Below are 21,880 nucleotides of genomic sequence, written 5' to 3'. Positions count from 1 at the left end.
TAAAAAGAGTTTGAATTTTGTTAGCTAATGGCAGTGGAGTAGAAGGTGAGAGAAGATTTAAGTGTTATTACAAGCAATTCATAAAATGCTTCATTCACTTACTGTGTATCATTTTGAGAATGTAAGTAATGCATTCGGATTCAGAGAATAGACATTTGAGTGTGCTTATTGACGTGAAAAGCTGGCAAATCAATGAACCCAAATGCATACAGAAATTTACAATATGATAAAAATAGCATTGTATATCAGAGGGGAAAGTTGGATTATGTAATTAATGATGTTGAGACAGCTTGGTAGCAACATGCAGGGGTGGAAATAAACTTATATCCTACTTCATTTCTTAAAATAAATTACAGATCAAAGTTTTAAACTGTTAAAAATAAAAACATAAAAATACTAAAAAAAAAAATGGGAGATTTATCTTTTTTGAATCTCAGAGGGGAAGTGTTTCTAGTTTTACCTAGAAAACTTAGCATTTATTATACATTAAAGAAAAAGTTTCTACAGGGCCATAACTTGATAAACAAGGTCAAAAGATAAACAAAAAATTGGAAGAAACATTTGTAATGTGTAACACAAAGAACTTAATATGACCTGAAAATGGACAAATGACATGAAACACACATTTCACATAAAATGAAATTTAGTTGGGTCTTAAATGTATAAAAAAATAATGATACTCATCCTACTTCATAAGAAAATTAAAATTAAAATTATGAGATACTATTTTTTACCTACTTGATGAAACATTTGTTAGAATATTTGTTTCTGGGGATCTGGAGAATACTGTTATACATTGCCAGTGTAATAGTGAATTAGTAAAGTTTTCACAGAGCAATTTGTGAATGTCTATCAATATGTAAAATTGACTCCTTTTGGAATTTATCCCACAAATATAAGATGCAAAAAAACATATCTACAAGGTGATATATTTGCCACAGCATTACATAAAAAAGGAAAAAATTGATTAGAAATAGCACCATTGTCCATTGATAAGGGATTGGTTAAATTATGTAAAGTACATCTATGTAATGGGGTATCGTGTAGCTCTAAAAATAATGAAGGAATAGAATAAAGTCCAGGAGTGGACTCTAGGTATACGTGCAACTGATTTTGACAAATGTGTGAAGGTAATGAAATAAAAAAATGATAGTCTTAGAAACAAATGGCACTGGAACAAGTCAATATATATATATTGACTTGTTTCTATGAATATATATATATATATATATATATATATATATATATATATTCATAGAAAAGGAAAAATGAACTTAAGCTTTACTTTACACCACACATAATAATTAACTTAGAGTAGATCAGAGACCTAAATGTAAGAGTTAGAATAATAATATTTCTAAAAGGAAACAGGAGAAAATCTTTGTAACTTTGGGTTAGTCGACAATTTCTAGTTATGACACAAAAAACATAAACAAATGAAAATTTGGATTTTCATTTGAAAATTGGAAAATGATAGTTCGGATTTCATTAAAATTAAAAACTTTTGCTCTTTAAAAAAGAAAAAGGCACCATTATAAAAATGAAAACACAAGCCATAAACTAGGAGAAAATATTTGCAAAACAGATCTGGTAAAGGACTTATTTCCAGATATACAAAGAACTCTTAACTCAATACTAAGACAAACGACCCAATTAAAAACTGGGCAGAATTGTCAATAGATACTTAACCAAAGAAGATACACAAATGGCATATAAGCACATGAAAAGATATGCAATATCAATAGATAAGGAAAATGCAAACCAAAACCATGATGAGATACCACCACACATCCAGTAAAATGTCTAAAAACAAATACTTGAAAATACCAAGTATTGGTGAGGATGTAAGAAACTAGAGCTCTAATGCTTTGCTGGTGGGAATTTAAAAGGGTACTGCCATTTCAGAAACAGTTGGCATTAAATATATTAAATATATACTTATATTTATTTAATTAAATAATTAAATATATACTTATCAGGCAACATGGCAATTCTACTTCTGGGTAACTAACTTCCCAAAATTAAATCAAATGTCCACTTAAAGACTTGTACACAAATGTTCACAGAGTCATTGTTCATAATAGCCCCAAATTGGAAACAATTCAAAGATCCATCACTTGGTGAGTAGATAAACAAAAGGTGATATATATCTGTACAATGGAATACTACTCAGCAATAAAAAGGAACTACTGTTATAAGCAACATTGTGGGTGAATCTCAAAAACATCGTGCTAAGTGAAATAAGCCAGACACAAAATATTTAAAGAGCCAGATATATGATAAATATTAAATGATTTCATTTATATGTAATTTTGAAGAGCACAAAACTGTGAAGACAAAGTAGATTAGTGGTTGCCTGGGGCTGGAGGTGGAAGCTGCGAGTGACTGCAGATGAACATAATGGAACTTTCTGGGGGTGATAAAATTATTTCAAAACTGGATTTTGGTAACGACTGAGCAACTGTATACATTTTCTAAAACGCATCACATTGACACTTAAAAATGCATGATTTTTATATTATGTAGGTTAACTGCAATAAAGCTGTTAAAAAGTTGGGAAAAAAAATAAAAAGAATGAGGCAGCTCTATATGTTCTGATAATGGAGCGATCTCCAACCTGGACAGTTAAGTTAAAAAAGCAAGATTCTGCTAGTTTATAGAATGCTATCTTTTTAGTGAAAAAAAAAGAAAGAAAAGGAAGAAAGCATATTTTTGATATTCGTAGAATATCTCTAGAAGGATATAATAGATCTGCTAATAGAACTTGCCTTTGGGAAGGGGATGGGCTGGCTGGGGTGGGGGACAGAGGTATAGGGGAAATTTTTTTGCTGCATTTCCTTTTGTACTCAATCAAAAATAATTACTGAGAGAGAGGAGAAAGAGAGAGAGGGGAGTTTTGAGTTCTACCCCAGCTATGTGATGGTGGGCAACTGCCTGAGCCTCTATTTCCTCATCTGTAAAATGCAGGAGTTAGACTTTTGATTTCTAAAGATACTTCTGAAACTAAGTCTCACGCTCTGAGAAGTTAGTTAAGGATGCTCATCTCACACCTATCTACATTCCTGTTGTCTTTTTCCTGCGAGCATGTCATTAAAGGCTTTGTTCTTTTTTACTGAGTTGCCTATCAGTTTATTGGGTCTTATCCTCTTGGCAACATATTAAATATGACCTGTCAACCAGGGTGAGAAGGCAGCCCAGAAAGTCTGGTGTGGGAAAGTGGCAAGACAGTATAGAGGAGACATTACAACCCACGTCCTATGGGCAGCTGCTTGAGGTCAAGTCCCAACCCTCTTGCCTGCCAGCCATGTGACCTCAGTTCTTCAACTGCACGACACATATAAAATAGCACTACCCTCATAGGGTTTGTTGAGAGGATTAAGAGTGATAATTCATATCATTGCTTAGCATAGTGCCTGCCTCATAGTAATAGTCAATAAATGTTAGCCTTTTTAATTATTAATCTGAACTCTTCCTGCTCAGGGGCCCTGGAGCTTTCCTAGAATGTGGGTGTTAGGTGAGAGGCATCTGAGTTATCAAACTGTGTACTTATTAACACCATGAACTGGGAGTCCTGGGGTAATGAAATGGCTTTTTTTTTTTTTTTCTTTTTTAAATCCAACAACCCAGAGAGACAGACTGGGGTGTTTTCTGCTGCCCTCAAGCCAATATCATTGAGGGAAATTTCTTCTAAGATTCCACCCCCTGGAGGCAATTATATCCTGAAAATGTGATGAATGATGGCTGTAAAATTACAAGATTGTGACACTGTGCAAGGAGCTGAGCCAGTTATGTTAAAAGCAAGTTTCAACTTGCATGATAAATGTGCCTTAAATTACATTTGGATCAAAATATCATTAAATATTAATATTAGGGCCATCGTGTAACCTTCTCTCCGTGGTAGCCATTCAATAAATATGAGTTGCAGCTTCAACCCAAAAATCCTCCATCACCATGATGTGCACATGCCCATTTCTCCAACTTCAGCCTCAGTGCAGCACAGCAAGGAATGTATCTGCACTAAGCAGCTTGTGGGTTCCTGTAACTTCAAGCATGGCAGCCATAGATAGCAGACCTCCTCCCACTATTGCCCTTTCCCTCCCTCTAAGTTCTTGCTGGTCTCACATTAATTCTCTTTGAGATCCTCTGGAAAAGCTCTTATTATCCAAGCCCACTTTAGAGATGAGGATACTGAAATCCAGAGAAGATAAGCAATTCCCTTGAAGTCATACAGCTCTGTGGCTCTCCAGGGGTCTGTGGAGTTAATGCAAGGAGTCAAGGAGTCTGTATTTAGATATCAAGTGCCTAATGTTTGCCTACTGACTAAATAGTGTTTTGAAAGTATATGAACCTCTGCTTTTTCAATCTGGTTATAGTATAATAATTAATAAAACATAAATTAAAGATGTTACTGAATTCGAAATAGCTTTTGGTTATTTTGTATGTTTTTCTAACTTACTGGGGATTTGCAAAATAGATTTTTTCTTACATTTTACAAAGGGAGTCCTCATGCTGAGAAGCCAGGGAAGCACTACAGTAGATCAAAGCTGGGGTTCACTAATAAATGGATGGTAGGTACATTAAATAACCTAGGTCTCTTAGTGGCAATGAGCTTTTCCAGTTTTAAATTGCTACCTGTAGTAAGTTTGTACATTTGATGGAAATCTAATCTGGAAGTATTCATCATTATTTTTAATTTCTTCCTTCATTTAACAACTATCTCAAAAAAAAAAAAACTTCCTAGTTCCTTCCTTTATTATCTGTGCGACCTTGTGCAATTTGTTTAACCTACTTGTCCTAGTTTCCTCATTGGCCAAATGAGGGAGAGAATAGTACCTACCTCATGGGATGCAGTGACAATCACATGAATCAATGCATGTGATCACTTTAACACATTCTTATCATGTAAGAAGCATTCAGCAAATATTGTTGTGTTAGGCACCACTTGCCACTGTTTTTGACACATAGTCAGGACTTGATAGACTTTCTTGAAATCAAATAGTGAATAAATGAAAATGTGAAATATTAATAAAGGGCAATTCTAAATATGTAATCCTCCTCTGCATTTCCTTAATGACAGGCGAGCAGGTAAGCAGCTGCTTCGATGCAGATACTACATTTGGGAGTATTTGCTTCAGTGAGCTCAAGCTAGAGAGATGATGTTGTTTCTATATCTTCTGGTTCAGCAGACGTTACAGGTCTATCAGCTTTATATGTTGGATTCATCAAGACATGCATTTAAGGGATCAGGCAGAAAGAATTTGGGCTTGGAACTGATGTCTAGTACAGGATTTACTCATTAAAAACTATAAGTGGACATAAGGCCAGTAGATCATTAGACAGGCAAAGAGAAGCAATGCTTTCTTGCCACAAACCAAAATGCTGAGGACCACAGTTATAAGAGGGTCAAAGGAAGTTAGAATGACCTTTTATAACAGGCTCAGTGTTTGCCTAGCTTAAAATTTCACTTCCAGATCATCTCATGGATAATTTTTTTAGCTTTATTACATAAACAACCTTTGAACCTGATAGAAACTGTTTTTTTTCCTTCAGTGTTTGCAAAGTGTATTGTTCAAGGTAGCAGAACAGACTTTAAAAGATGGGCTGCCCTTAGTTTCACTGCTGGCTGACATAGTTGTTTTAACAAAGGTCCCAGGCAGTTGAGTCAATGAGGAGATAATCAGCTTCTCAGAATCAGCTGTTTTTTCTAAGACCAGCCAGTAATAATCCTAGCAGCTACTGCTCCTTGACTGTCCCCTGTGGGCGAGACTGTGCTGGTGCTATTGACACTAAAGGGCAAGGAACTTGGAATGAGAATTATTGATTTGCCTTATTATTGTTCTAGCTCCCAGCCCTAATCTTATCTTAGGTCTCCCTCTTTCCTCTTCATAACCATGAGACTATCTTCTTCCAGGATTGTTAGGAAGCCCAAATACTAGTATACTTACTATTTGTTGAGTGCCTTTTTTTTTTTTTTTTTTTGGTATCAAGGGCTTTATATTTCTTATTTTATGAAATCTCATGATAACCTTGTGAGGTGGGTTATTTTTTTTATTGCCATTTTCTGTATGAGGGAATCAAGACTCAGAGTTAAGTAACTTGTTACAGTTGAAGTGATTTCAAAGGTGGAGGCCTTATACAGTTCTGTCTCATCTATATTCCATTCCTCTTCCTCTCTTCTCAAAATTTTCAACAATTTGGAGACCCACATCTCTAATGAATGTCTTCTAAATTGACCATTTAGGATTTATCCTTTGAGTAAAATTCAAAACATGGCTTTCTAGAGCAATTTTAGGTAGAAACTTTTTCTCTCCAAAGTAAATGTAAACACCCTAAAAAGGTATTAGATTGATGGCCTAATTGAATGAGTTGTTAAGTGATAAAATCTAAGGATTTACCCAAAGCAGCAGCAGGGGCCTGTTGGCTCCCCTTCTCAAACTCATGAAGCTACAGCCTGAATCAAGTGGAGTAAGGGCAAGATCTTTTAAGGAAAAAGCTAAAATCTTGAGATCTGACCATCTTCATTATTTTCACCGAAAAGAAAGATGGTACTAGGTAGAGCAAAGACTCCACCTCCCTCCAGGACGGATAACCTGCTAAAAGAGAATCAAAACTGGATCCCCAAGAGGTATCTGTGCCCTGAACCTAGCTCTGTGATAGCAGCACAGAGCTATGGGGCAGAGTGTTCTCTGTGGTTAGAAATTTTCAGAGTTCATTGGTTTTGCTTTCTGGCTGATTTCTTTGATAACACCCTTAGCTCCTTTCTCTTTTGTTGATTTCAGACAGTAGGTTCTCTTCCCATCATGGGAATTCCCAACTCCGCTCTACTCAGAGACTCTCTCACTTTTTTAAAAAAGGTATTAGGGAATATTTTAAAAGGTCTTAAAGGTTCATTTTCATTTTTCTGTAATTGAAAAAAACTTTGAAGAGTAGCATAGCTCAGGGCCGATAAGGAAGTGTTGGGAAGGATTACAAAGAAGAGAAATTAGGTGAGGGAGAAAAGAACTAAGATTTATTTGGCACTTGCTATGGGCCATGCATATTAACCTACTAGATATCTCATTTTAATCTTTCTCCAGATCTGTGAAAGAGTGTATTTGTCTGGATATGCTTTAATAACAACCTCCAAATCGCCATGGCTTAAAAAATTAAGAAAAGAAAACAGAAAGAAAGAAAACAAGGATTTATACCTGACTTCCACTACATATCTATTACATGGATTAACTGTAGCTTTGACCCAGGTCATCTTAACTTTAAGCCCCAGGCAGACAGAACAACTATTACTGGAAATGTTTCAGGTTGCTATGGCAGAGGGAAGGAAATTTATGTGGAATCATAACTACTCAAAGATTTCATAAAGAAATGACATGTCACTTGCACTCACATTTTGTTGGCCAAAGCAAGTCTCATGGACATGTCTAATATAAAGGGAATAGGGAAATGCAATCCAACCATGTGCCCAGAATGAGAGCTAGAAATATTGTCGAATAAAGTGTTATTATGGCTGAGAAAATGGATGCTTAGGAAAGTTAGTATGTGGTGGAGCTGGGATTCAAAGCCAGGTTTTCTGACTTCATCTCCTGAGCTCTTTGCTCTCCTACAGTGGATGCATTCTGTAAGCATGTTCTGTATATGGTGCTGTATCTTCTTTCCAAATGCTGTGCTAGGCTAATGTGTCCTTGAGGCTATAGGAGGTACACATGCATGTACATCTGGGTGCAGACAGGTGAAGCCAAACCAAAGTTATTGTGGCTCAGCCTTTATTTTACCCATTTTACCCATTTCTATTCTCTTTAAACGTCCTCAACACATTCAGTGTGAAATCATTGTGTAATAGAAGTTTTATCTTTGAACACATGCCAGATTTTTCTTTTAAATTATAGTCTCAAATGTAGTAAGTTTCCTTGCTTATTGCTTTTATTTGCTGAATAATGAGAAAAGGGCCATTCTGTCCTAATTTAGTAATGCTATTGCCTCGTGGATATTCAAAGACGAGGGGAAAGGATGGTCCATATTCCCTCCATTACTTTCAAGACAGTTTCGAGACTTCAAGACAGTTTTGAGTCTTTCGATACAGTTTCGAGTTTTCTTGCTCGAAAGAACAATAAAATAAGAAGACTGATTCCACCAGCCCTTAGAAAATCAATCCCAAAATTTCATCTCCCTGGATCCTAGAGGAAATGCTGTGATGTCAGCTCTTCTCAGACTTTTCTAATCTAAGTACCTCTAATGGGAAGGAAAAATATGGAAAAGAAATCCTAAGTGACCTTTCACAGGTGAAATTTCAGACTTTAACCTGTCCTGGTTTTTTGCATTCTGCTTCATAACATATCCATATTCGTTTGCATTTAAATGTTTTAAATTACTCACCACTATAAAAAATTGATAAGCCACGAAGACACACCAACTTATTCTATGGTTTTTACCACCCGTAGGAACTTGACCTCAAGCCTTCCCCATCCATTAACAATAATATGCTTATCACCTGAAAGTGGGCCCCAGAGGGACAGGGATAAGGGTTCTTGTCAGGTTGGTGGTATGATGGGTTTCCCTTGACAGATGGAGTACCCCACATACTGGGAGAGGATAAAGGCAAGGAAGAGGAGAGGGAGGAGGGACAGAGGAGAAGGGAGAAGAAAAATAGAACATGGTATCCAGAGACAGCAGGGAGTCAGTACAGCTAAGAAAGCAAGTCACAATATGGCTTTAAAACGTGCACGGAAATAACGCAGAACTAATTTACTAGTGAAGACAGTTGATAAGAACTACATTTTTTATTGGTTATATTTTCCTTATCCCTTAAAAAAAGACAAGGTACTTTGTCTAAAACACAGCTAGCTAGAGCCTTAGGCAAACATTTAACCTTGCTGGTGTCCCAGCCATCAGGCATGAACTCAAGCGCTGCTTAGCTTAATGGAGTGTAAAGTTTACAAAACTCTTTGAAGGCGGAGGGTGAAATTTAAGTATTACGTATTATTAAATAAAATCTATTTAGGAAAGGAACTCTCCATTAGTGTTATATGTGCTCTAACTAGTAGTCAACACCTGGTAGAGCTAATTGTCAAAAACTTTTGACATCACTTAAAATAGAAAATAAAGGAACAAAGGAAAAGCCCAGGCAAATGGCATGCACCACGAAGGCATTGGCTTGGTTCAGAGAGAGATTCCTGAGCTAAAGAAGGCCTCATTTACTGGAATGGAAAAATATAGGGCCAGGAAATTGCTCAGAGGTCTCTTGTCTTTTCCTGTGCACATGCAGATGCACTATGTGTTGGCTACTGTTCGGGATCAGAATCTCAGTTTTAGAAATAGCCTGAGTTGCGTCCTTGGGAAGGGAGAGGGTTGTATGGTGTATTTGTGTGTGCTGGGAGTGGAAGAGGGGTTAGAGGGAGGATGTTGGGAGGAGCCATTTAGATGCTCTGTGGAACTAGACTGCTTCTTTGGGCCTCACAATTACCTGAACTGAGCTGGGAGCTTGAGCAGCTGATCAGGGCTTAGGGAGCCTCTGTCTCCTGAACTAGCTCCAAAATGGAGTTAAGTGTACTCCCTGGACAACACAGGCCAGTTCTGCATGTTCACTCTAGATGGCTGATTTTGTGCTCACCTTTTTTCCGTGCACAAGCTGAGACTTAGCTTTGCCTTCAACAAACATTTATCAATCAACCACCTCCTGGAAGACACTGTTTTAGGCACTGGGACTATATCAGAGAACAAAAGATAAATATCCCTGTGCTCACGGAGCTTTCTAGTAGTGGTGAATGGACAATGAATAAAATAAATAACTAGTATAATATATTAAAAGATATGAAGAAAAATAAAGCAGGGAAAAAGAAGAGGAAGTACTAGGTGGGAGGCGGGATTAGGGTGGCCTGGTCGAAAAGGTGATATTGAGCAAAAACTTGAAGGGAGCAAAAGAGAGCCATGCAGCTATCTGAGGGAAATAGCTATCCAAACAGAAAGAGCAGTAGATGTAAGGGCCCTGAGGAGGGACCAATGCCTGGTGTGTTCAAGAAACCACCAGAGGCTGGAAGGGTTGGAGTGGAGTAAGCAAGGGAGAGTGTGGTAGGGTATGAGGTCAGAGGGGTAGCTATATCATGGAAAGCCCTATAGGCCACTGGATGGACTTTGGCATTTATGAAAATAGAAGGTCTCTGGAGGGTTTTAGGCAGGAGAATGACAAGCTCTGACTTACATTTTAATAGAATCAGTTTGATTATTGTGTTAAGTCAGCTACAAGGAGCCAAGAGTGGAAGTAAGAAGAGTTAGGAGGCTATTAAGAAATTATTTTCCATCTATTTCAGAGTAAAAGCCAAAGTTCTGGCAAGAGGGTTGTTGTGGCTTGGACCAGGGTAGGGGCAGTAGAGGTGGTGAGAAATGGTTGGATTCTGGATAGACAATGGAAATAGAATTCATAATACTTGCCAGTCCATATACTGGTGTACTCAGGTGCTTTGTCCAAGAGTACATTAGTGAGATGGTGATGAGGGGTGTTTCTTCTCCATTCGAGAGTAGTAAATGAAGAAGAGGCAGGATTCTTGTTTGTACAAACCACCTTGCCTTTTTTCCTTTGTCCTTCCTGTTAATTGAGGGCCTATTGTATACTAAGCACTGTACTGAAAGATGATAGTGAATGCGAACCAATAGGCTCACTGCCGTCATGAAGCAAACAGTCTACAAAGGGAGCCAGACATTAAGTAAATAATCACACAAATAAATGTAAAATGAGCACTACGATATAGGCTGACTGTCAAAATCGGTATATCCACCCTGGTCAGGAGGTGCTGAGGAAGGACCAGTTGAACTGAAATCTGAATAAATGTGTATCAACTAGGCAAAGGAGGCAGAGGGAGGGCAATAGTGTTCCAGGCAATGAGAATGGCATGTCGATGTTCTGACGGGAGGGAGGGAGAGCATTGTATGGATGAGGAACTGAGAGAAGCCAATATGAGTAAAATGCAGAGAGCTTGGGGAACATGTGCAAGATGCAACTGGAGAAATGGATGAGGGTCAGAACATGCTGGGCTTGTGGGCCATGTTCGAATACAGAACTTCATCCTGAAATCAGTGGGAAGCTACTAGAATCATTCAAGCAGGAGAATGACATGGTCATATTTTGAGAAGTTTACTACAGCTGCTTTTTGGAGAAAGAATTACAGGAGTGAAGTATGAGTGACGTGGAAGACTGCTTATGAGACAAATGCAGCAGCTCAGGTGAGATCGTGGTTGCTTGGACCAGAGAGTTGGTTGTGGAGATCTTGGTCAGGATAAAAGTGGAGATCTGAGCGGTATTTAAAAAGTATAAGTTGATTTCGAATTGGCCATGAAGGTTGATAGAGAGGGAGAGCGAGTTCAAGAATAATTCCTAGTGCTTTGTTTAAAATGATTGTACAAGTGCATGTAAGACTCTATACTAACTATATTAGACTGAGCCACAGGAGAAATGAGAAATTTTATTCTTCTACAAATCTTTAAAAATAAGATTTACTGTAGGATGGTTTATTTAGTGTCCAGCCTTACTCGAAAGAGAGGATCAGATAGAAGACCTCTCCCAGTCCTCTCTAGCCCCTTGGCCTGGTTGTATAATAAATTGATGGAATCCTTCATCAAAAATGTAATCTCTAAATCAACTTTGTTCAATAGAGACATAATATAATGCAAGCCACAAATGTAATTTTATATTTTCTGGTAACCATATTAAAAAAGTAAGAAGGAACAGGTGAAATGAATTTGAATAATCTATTTTATTTAACCCAATAAATAAAAAATATTATTTAAACATGTAATCAATAGAATAATTATTAATGAGGTATTTTGCTTTTTTTAAAAAAACTAAATTAGTGAAATCCAGTGTGCTTTTTACATGTACGGAATGTCTCAATTTAGATCAGCCATATTTCCTGTGCTCAAAACCCACATGAGGCTAGTGAGTACTAAATTGGACAGCACAGCTCTAAACCATCAAAGCGGACACACATATATCTTAAGTCTATGTACAGAGCACTGGAAATAGAGGTTCTTCTATAGTTACTTAGAAGATAAGCAATACTTTAAATAGAGCCTCTTAAATTTGAATGCTTGACCTCTCACCAGGAATGAGAGAGCAGGTGCTCATTTTCACTCCCAAAGAAGATCACTGCTAATGCCTAAATGAAACACTGTCTACAAAGAGAGAGAACAGACTCAATCTGAGAATGTTTTCCTTTTGCATTTTCATCAGCCAAAGGAGTATTGAGTTTAGGGTATCAACATATGGCACAAATGTTAATTTTAAGAAAAATTTGGCACACTCAACATGCTAAACCATGCTACTTTCTACACATGTGACACTTGGCTTCAGTAATGGCAATACAGTGCCAGATTTTCTTAAATGTCAGGAATTTAAAAAATGGTTTATCTGAATTTAAAATTACACATGTAAAAATAAATGGAAATGTTACTGAGATATTTCTAAATAAAATAAATTTGACCCATGGGAGAAAACAAAGCAACAGATAACCAGAGGCCATGGTGGACCATTGGTTGACAATCAAACATCGGCGGTGCTATTTTAATTTCTAGGCAATATACTGTAATCCCACAGTGCATTAACCAGATGATAATCTGCAAAGAATGTCCAAATCTTTGGGGTGGAAGGAGCCTTGACAGGTTTTTTTGTTTTTTTTGGTGTTTTTTTTTTTTTTTTGAGGATTCCTCCTCTCTGTTGACAGAACTCATCTATACTACCTAAGTCACACGAGCAGGTGAGAATTATCCAGCAAAAACAATCCCCACCCCCTGTGTCTCATCAGACAGCTGTTCTCATGGTCTGAATAGTCTGGTAGTAAAATACGTTGAGCCCGGAACCCTGGACTTGTTCTTACTAAGTTTCTCTTGACTACTTCAGTATATCGAGTTCACCCCAAGTTCAGATCTGATGCTCTCAACATCATTGCCTCATTGTCATCCACGTGTTCTTGGGGGTTCTTTTCTGAGTCATCATACATATCACAGATAAAGTGCTTGTGTCAGGATTGCTCTGTCTCTGCTTATGAGTGTGAGTCTAGATTCTCAGTTATTTGCAAATCCCCATGACAGAGAGAGATTGAATTGTGTACTTCTCAATGGATTGATAAAACAATGCGGGGAGAAGAGGAAATTGGGAATGACACAAAGGCTTTCAGGGACTGGTATAGAGTCAAGATCACCCAGTGGGAAAGTAATATATGAACTGAGATTCCAGACATTTAAGTTCTAGAACTTTAAAACTCTCATATCTTCCCTGTGTCTCTGTCAGATGGAAACATTAATAAAATCTCAACAAGATGATGTCTGAAAATCTCTCCTATACTCAAAACATTCTACAATTAATTCTCTTCATCTCATGGAGTTTTTGTGGGGATTAAATATAGTAATTGGTGTGAAAGTTTGTGAAAAAGTTGAGAATTATCTTAGTGTAAGTTACCACAAGTATCACATAATAATTCTTTCAATAAACCTGGAATTGTTTTTATTCCTACTATAAAAATATTGTATCAATTTTAGAAGCTTATTTAATTTCAGGTGGAAAATGAAAGGATCCATAGGAAGTAAAAAATACATTTAAAGAATTGAATAATTTAAGCATAAATTAGGGTGACCTTTCTGGAAATCAATTTAGCAATATGTATTAAGGCCTGAAAATCCATATCCTTTGATTCAGTAATTCTATTTCTAGACAATCTAATCTAAGGAAATGATAGAGATTCAACCAAGATTTATGTATAAAGTTGTCTACTGCAGTGTTATTTGTGTATTGCATATAGATGTATAGTAAATAGAGTTGTAAAAGAAAACATATTTATGCAAGTAAAAGACTTGAGGGAAGCAAAGCAAAATATTAACAATTGCTCTTGGTGGTGGTATTATTATTTTCATTTCTTTTAAAAATATTTTAGCATTAAATTTTACAAACGTAATGAATTTATATTATTTAAAGGTCATTAAAAATAAATTGTGTAGAGTAAGTCACCTTAATCTAATTCTAGTGCCAACTCATTTTGTCTTTTAATCCATCTTGATCGATAGCCAGCTTTTCTTAACTGCTTTCATGACTTTCTTCTTGTTCTTCTGCTAAACACGACACTGTGTGGGCTTTATATTATGTCTGTCATTTGCCAGCAGCCTAGATAGCTGAGAAGTGAGTCACCTCTCAGTTTTAGGGTGTCCACATATGGTGCCCATTCTGTCCTTGCCTAGCCCACACATTCTTTCTTCACATGAAATTCACAAGAATTGGCCCAGGGCTTTTCTCTTCTCAAAAAAGATATACTAGGAGAGACTTTTAAAATGCGCCCTGTTTGATTCTCCCTAAGGAGTTGTTTAGGCAGGAACATTCTCCACTCACATCGAATTTCCCATTACTCTCTACAGAATAGCTGTTCACTCTGAAAACCAAAGGTTTTTAGAAATGACAGGCAATTCCCTGAATTCTGGATTGAGTTATTTCATATTTTATTATTATCAAGTGGATCCAATTGAGTTACCTCTTACCAGGTGAGACCCTCAATAGAAAGGTGTTTTGTTATTCGCTCCATTATTCACTCATTCAAATTAGTTCCATCTTAAGTTAGCCTCACCATTACTTCAATCAGTATGAATGAAGATGAAAACTTGAAGAGGCCATTTCCCGAATGCCTCATTAAATAATATTATCAAATGTCCCCTTTTCCTGAAGAAGCCAAAGAAGATTAATAATCTAACAGAATCAGCCTATTGCTAGTAATACTATGGGAATAGGGGCGAGGGGAAGACAGAGACACAGAGAAACAGATACAGAAACCAAAACCAAGATATTCCCAACCACTCGAAGTCAAAAAGGTCCAAGGGACAGAAAATATGCTATGGGAAAACATTTAAAAGAACTCTTTCTTTTGCTAACCATTCCAAGGAAATATTCTTTATCCAGAATCTTCTAGATCCAGTCTTGTAGCATTTAGACTCTTAGAACAGGCCTGTCAGTATCTTAATTGGCTTTTCCTTACCACCTCATCTATTTGTCACACAATTCTTATTTAATTTAGATCCAGCTATTTCTGCATGCGTTTACACTGATTTGGAAAATGTCTTTCGCACTTTGGTTTTGGTCTCTATTCATGAAATGTCATTTGCATTAGGATGATTTAGTTTCATGAATGGATTTTCTCCTATGTGATTTTGCCTTAGATGAACCTCAGGTCTTGTATACTTCATTCCAGACATTTGCTGCAAAATAGAATTTGTGAGGCTGCTTCCATCTTCCTCTCTAAATATATATGCAGTTGACCCTTGAACAACATGGAGGCTAGAGGCACTGACGGCTTCCTTCCTCATGCAGTTGAAAACCCGCGTATAACTTTTAACTCCCCCAAAACTTAACTACTAATAGCCTACTGTTGACTGGCAACCTTATCGATGACATAAACAGTTGATCAACACATATTTTATATGTTATATGTGTTATATACTATACTCTTACGATAAAATAGGCTAGAGAAAAAAATGTTATGAAGAAAATCATAAGGAAGAGAAAATATATTTATTGTATTTATTGAAAAAATTCACATGTAGGTAAATAGTTGCAGTTCAAGTCCATGTTGTTCAAGGGTCAACTGTATATATCTCTTTCCCTTTTTGTTCAAATTCTCAGAGTTGAAATCTTGCTTATTTTTCTATATGCTGTTTTCATAAGTTTTAAATCTAAAATTCAGTCCAATCATTGTTTCCAGTATCATTCTCTTCAGTCATCTAAAATGTCTCAGGCAGGTGCAGATTTATCTAGAGAGATTACACACACACACACACACACACACACATGTACATGACTTAAATATGCCAGATATAATCCTGTATGTTTTGTCAAAGCATTTCCATTACTGATGATTCCATCAGAATTGGGTATCTGGTGTTACTTGAAACTATCTAAAAAAAAATTTTTTTTTTATTTGTTTTTAGAATTGTTCTTGCGCATTGCCATTTGGTGGCTTTTTCCAGTTCTCTACTTTAAGTAATCGCTTCTGTGATTGATTTGTAGAAGCTCTTAGATATTAAGTAACTATCCTTATGTTACATGTTGCAAAATTTTTCCAGTTTGCCATTTTCTTTTTAATTTTATGTGATTTTTTATATACAGGAATTTTTTTCTTTATATAATCAAGCTATCCAGCTTTTCTAGTTTCTAACTTTTAGCCAAGGATTTTGAAAGGTCACGGGTTAAAGGCAAGGACACATGAAAGCCCTCTCACCAATGAGTTGGACCTGCAGGTGTTAAATGAAGCTGGTACCATGTTCATTACCACATTGTTGAAACAACTGGGCAGAGGTTAGGTCAAGGAGAAAGGGCTGGATTTCTTATCCCAAGGAGAAAAAGCCCATTTTGAAACAAGAGGAATAGAAGTAGGAGGAGAGTCTCTTGGGAGGAAGGGTATGTGGGGAAGGAAGGTGATGACACTTATGTGTGTGTTTATAAGAGTCATTTATGTGACTAGAAATTTGATGACTATTCTTTAACCTTTTCCAAGTTCCTGAGCTTTGGGCTGACTTCAGGGGATTTTTAGGGGTCAATTCCTTCCCAGATTTGGGCAATCTGAATGATTCAGTGGCTAGGGTCCCCTGGGTGCAGGGGAACCCTTTCGGTGGCCAGCGATGTGGTGAGGAGGTGAAAGGGTCTGCCTCACCGCAACTATGATCAGTTCTCTGACAAATGCCACCACCGTGCGTGTGCAGCGTGTTTCACCTTTGCAAGGATCTTTCACATACTCTACCTTGTTTGATTATTACAGCAACTATATGAAGCAACAAGGGTACACTAAGGTTTCTTTTTTTCCTTTTTATAGAGTAGAACTAAACAGAATTTCAAATTAAACTGACTTTCCAAACTCACTTAGTGATTGAGTTATGAAGCAAGGTGAGGTGTGGAGTCCACTATAAAGGCCAACCCGAAGGTATGCAAGCCAAGAAACTGGGCACATCTAGGATGAAATTCAGGCAAGTTACTTACCTTCTGAGTTTCTAGTTCTCAGTTAGAAAATGAAATAATGCATCTGTCTTGAAGGATAGATATAGGGATTAAATCATATAATGCTCTATTTTCTTCACTTCTTTGATATTGTTGATGTGCTGTGATTTTGACTGCCACCTTGTAACTTGCATGGAAGGAGTGGTATATAAAGACTCTCTGAAGAAGTAAGAGAGCATGAAGATTCCCCTGCACAGGGCCTGGCACAGAGTGGATGGTGCAAAAACCTAACTCCTTCACTGTGCCAACGTACAAACTCCTGAGAGCTAAGATGCACTTAGAAGCTTTCTTCTGAAGGATCCTTGTGTGGCTTATAATCCCATTCATTCAAAAGCCCTTTCCCATAGTAACATTTAGAGTGTTGCTAGCATAAGGAATGTGATTCATTAAAAACTCAGTTATTTACCCAGTAGGCCATCATATAAGTAGTCTCGATGAGCATTTGCAATAGCTCATATGTAAAAGATCTTGAAAGAAGTTTATTGAAATAAAAGAGAGTCCTTTAACAGGCCTCAAGAGAGAACTCAGTGTCATGGTTGAGAGCAGAAGTTAGCAAACTACAGCCCTAAGGCCAAATCCAGCCCTTTACCAGCTTTTGTAAATAAAGTTTAATTGAAACACAGCCACTCCCATTTGTTTACATGGCAACTGTGGCTGCTGTCATTATAACAGCAGGGTTGGGTAGTTGCAACAGAGACTATAGGCCTTGCAAAGCCAAAAATTTTTACTCTCTGAGCCTTTACAGCAAAAGTTTGCCAAACCCTGGCTAAATATTGCTACTACCAGACTACGTGAGCTTAGACAAATCATTTATGCTTATTGTGCCTCAAATCCCTTATCTACAAATAGGAATAATAATAGTAATGATTGAAAGAGATAATCCATGTAAAGGCCTTACATATGATGAGTCTTCAGTTAACAACAGCTATCTTTGTTAGTAATACCATTGATTTACATTAGAGTTCTTTGGGCAACCCAGTTTCAAAGGTTTGTGCAGCAGATATTAACAATAGCTAGATTCTTCCCTGCCACAATCATGTTTTCTCAAGATCAGCCATTTCAATGCCATTAGCTCAGCTTCCAGGATATTATAAGTATACTCTACCTTTCTTCCACACTTATTATAGACATTTGGATTAATGTCATCAGATATTTTCCAATAGTCTGTGTACCCTATCTTGGAGAGGGGGAATTGAATGAGGCATTTTGTTGGAATTAAATGTCAAGAGAACCAGCTGCTTCTTTCTAAAAATATGAGCTGGATATTCCAAAAGGTGTGAACCATCAATCAAAGTATAAGGGAAGATATTACATTTAGTTGTTTATTTTTAGAAAAAAAATATTTTTAAAGAAAACCAAACTTAAAAAATGGTATTGAAAGCTATTAAGGAAGCTGAAAAAACAGCTTCGCCTCCTAAATATAGTGGAGAATGCTTTCTCAACGTAAAGAAGAAGTCTTATCCTACAGTCCAATCAGCATATGGAGGTGATTTCCAAGAGAGAAGTGAAAAGAAAAAAAAAATCCCACAGTTCAACCTTTCAGAAGTATCACAGTCATGCAAGAAGAAAAACCTTCTTATATCCTCTTCCTCATTGTCAAGTGTTGTAGGCAGGACCTTGGGGTGGGGTGGAAGCTTGGGAAGAGGAAAAAGGGTAGGGAAGAGTTTCCAGTCTAAGACCCATAAGCATGTGAAGGGTGCACTGGTGGTACCCCATTACCACCCCCAAGGTACATAATGAGCTGTCTAGGATGCTTCCTTTCGTGGATTATGTGGACCCCAAAATGGTCATTTCTATGGGGTGGGCTTCATCAACTCAGCCTTGGCATAGAGGAGAATCTTCTCACCACCACACCCTACCACTAGTAGTCTGGGTAGGTGATAGGAAGGCAGGAGTGACTGCAAGTCACAGGGCTTCTTAGATCAGAATCTCTCCTCTCCCATCTCATGCCTACTCATGCTTCCCTTAGCATATAGGTTCTGTCATTTACATTCATCAGAGCTTTCCTGATCATCTCCCTAAAGCAGTTATTAACCTTAGGTGGCCATGATAATCACCTCCAGAGCTCTTAAAATGCACTAAAGCCTGGGCCCTATCCCCAGAGATCCTGATGTAATTTAGTTCTGGGGAGGCATTGCATTTTTTAGGTGTAGGGTCAGGGTATTATATGCTTAAAGCTTCTAATGTGCTGGTGTTCAGGGCATTCTTCTAGGTGTGTCTAACAGTGAATAGCATAGGCAAGGTACCTGGTCTCAGGGAGCTCATGGTCTCGTGAGACAAGACAGTGAATAAATGAATGGCCAAAATATTTTCTGATAGTGCTGCCAGGAAAATAAAACTTGGAGCTGTGAAAGAGAGCTGGAGGATGGGGAGATTTGTAACTTCAGAAAACACAAGTGGTCAGGGCACCATTGTTGTAGAGCCATACTTTCCTTCCATGCTTGTAAGCTCTGTTAGCACTCAGGGTAGCCACGGACCATGGCCAGGTGCCTGCAACTTGTTCAGGGCAGTTGCCATCACTATGTTTCCTTAACCCAGTTTCTATAGGCTGATGAAACATTGGAGACCCTCCCTGATTGGACAGCCCAGATCAACTACTATAACTACTATAAGCCACCGCACAGGGCATGCCTTATCCTCAGTGGTTTAATTCTAGAATGCCCCCGTCTTCTTTCCCTTTCACCTCATTAACCACCTCATTCTGAAACGATATCTTATTGTTAGCATCATTTATTGAACACAACTTGCTGACTTGTAATAATGATAATACTAAAAGCAGATTGAACTATACTGATTGCATACAGACACTTTGCAAGATATATTATCTCATTTAATGGGGCATTATCAGCCCCTATCACTGTGGAAACCAAGACTCTGAATGGTTAAGAGACTTATAAAGTGGCTTACCATTTTAGACTTTCTAGATCCCCTCCAAATCAGAGAATTTGTGATCCTATGATCTCTAGCTCATTTCCTCAACTAAGTGGCAAGCTCCCTGAGGATACATATTACATATTATACATCTTTACAGGAGAATCCCTTCTCTCCTCACCCCCATAAGCTTTTGGTGATGGGCAATAAACTCATCAGTGGTCAACCTGTGGAGACAGCCTGGCTGTCACTCCTGAGCCCTTGAGGCTTCGAGGAAGCTTTCGGGGGCTGCAGGCCTCAGTGTTGTTGCCCATAACCTCAGGCTTTCTTTGCTTCACCCTCAAGACTACTTGGTGGGTTACTCACTCACCTCTGAGATTCCAAAGCAACTCACGTTTATAAATGGTTCCTGTGGGCATTTGCTCCAAGGTCTGTCCCATGCCAAATTCAAAAGAAACAACTATTTTATGCTTCCCATCGTTTTTTGTTTTACTATTTAAATTTTTTAAAACTGAAATTCAAATACCAAATACCAAATAAGGAAGTCATTGCAATTCTAGACTAAGGATCATTATTCAATAAGGCAGACTTGCGCTGATAATTTATTAGGAGAACTATGTCTTTGAAGAGAATTCCTTATTTTTTTCAGCTTTACTGCGATATAAATGACAAAATTGTAAGATATTTAGAGAGTACAAGATGATATTTTGATACATATATACATTGGGAAAATATTCCCCCATCTAGTTAACTCATCTATCACCCCACTTATTCCTCCCTGCCGCCATTTTTTGGTGAGAACATTCAAGTTCCACTCTCTTAGCATATTTCAATTATACAATACAGTGTTAACTATAGTCACCATGTTATACAATAGATCCTCAGACTTCATTCATCTTCTAACTGAATGTTTATACCCTTTTGTCAACCTTTTCCTATTACCCCATCCCTAGCCCCTGCTAACCACTTTTCTACTCTTTTTCTGTGAGTTTGACTTTTTTAGATACCACATATAAGTGATTTGTTTTCCTCTGTGTGGCTTATTTAATTAGCATAATGTCCTCAAGGTCCATCCATGTTGTTGCAAGTAACAGGATTTCTTTTACACCTACTTTCTTTATCCATTCATCCATTGATAGACACTTAGGTTGTCTCCATACCTTGGCTATTGTGAAATAATGCTGCAATGAACATGAGAGTACAAGTATCTCTTTGAGATAATAGTTTTGTTTCCTTTGGATATATACCCAGATGTAAGATTACTGGATAATATGGTAGTTCTATTTTTAATTTCTTGAGGAACCTCCATACTGTTTTCCATAGTGGCTAGACCCCTATTTGTTACTATAACACACTTACACACAAAGAATATGACAACACTTGTGAGTATGTGTGCATGTATGTGTGTGTATGTTTGAGACAGAGAGGAAAAAGTGAGGATATGAATGTGGTAATATCTCACTGCAGAAAAATTAATATAGAAAATTGAGAAGTTATAATAATCTTGATTTCTGAATTTGGGTATCTCCTTCTGTCACTGATGTCCTTTTTGATCGTCAGCTGAAGTGGTTAAGGAAAACCATGAAACTGTCTAAGATATAAGTCCTGTGATTATTTCCATGTCATAGAAGAGTAATTGAACCCTCAGAGCTTTAATCAACAGTGGCATTTTCTCCTCTTCCCTATCCTTCTTTCCTTTGTGTTCCCTGGAGGAAAGCTACCCTCTAAGGAGGCTTTTGGGCTGAATCTGCCACTGCAGCCATCCTGCCCCAGGTCAGTGCAGGAGCTTGATGGCAGATTTGTGACCCCTTGCCCAAGCCAAGCCTTTTAACTGGCCCTTGGCTATCTTCTGAGATAGGAAGAAATGAGCACCAAACAATCTTAATCTCATAACTTCTTGATCCTGACAACCCAGATTTAAGGGATCAGAGGTTAATCTCCATTCCCAGCAAATGCTCTATCAACGTGTGAACGAACATAATGCTCCTAGCAACAAAGAAC

At 37.5% G+C, this 21,880-nt stretch overlaps 1 protein-coding gene across 12 annotated transcripts in view; it reads left to right on the top strand.

Annotated features, from left to right (window-relative positions):
• Positions 1 to 21,880, top strand: part of ZNF366 (zinc finger protein 366) — a 268,862-nt gene that overhangs the window by 214,404 nt on the left and 32,578 nt on the right. Inside the window, exon 1 of one of the 12 annotated variants that reach the window (XM_039870190.1) lies at positions 9,381 to 11,208. The exons of the other annotated variants lie outside the window; for them this stretch is intronic. The gene's annotated coding sequence lies outside the window, so the exon portion shown is untranslated. Of the gene's footprint in view, positions 1 to 9,380; positions 11,209 to 21,880 lie in introns of those variants that run through there. 12 annotated transcript variants of the gene reach the window in all.

This window comes from Pteropus medius, unplaced genomic scaffold (genome assembly GCF_902729225.1).
Source record: "Pteropus medius unplaced genomic scaffold, Ma_sr-lr_union100, whole genome shotgun sequence".
Lineage (NCBI taxonomy): Eukaryota > Metazoa > Chordata > Mammalia > Chiroptera > Pteropodidae > Pteropus > Pteropus medius.
The sequence above is the reverse complement of the archived record's forward strand: the minus strand, read 5'-3'. Positions and strand labels throughout refer to the sequence as shown.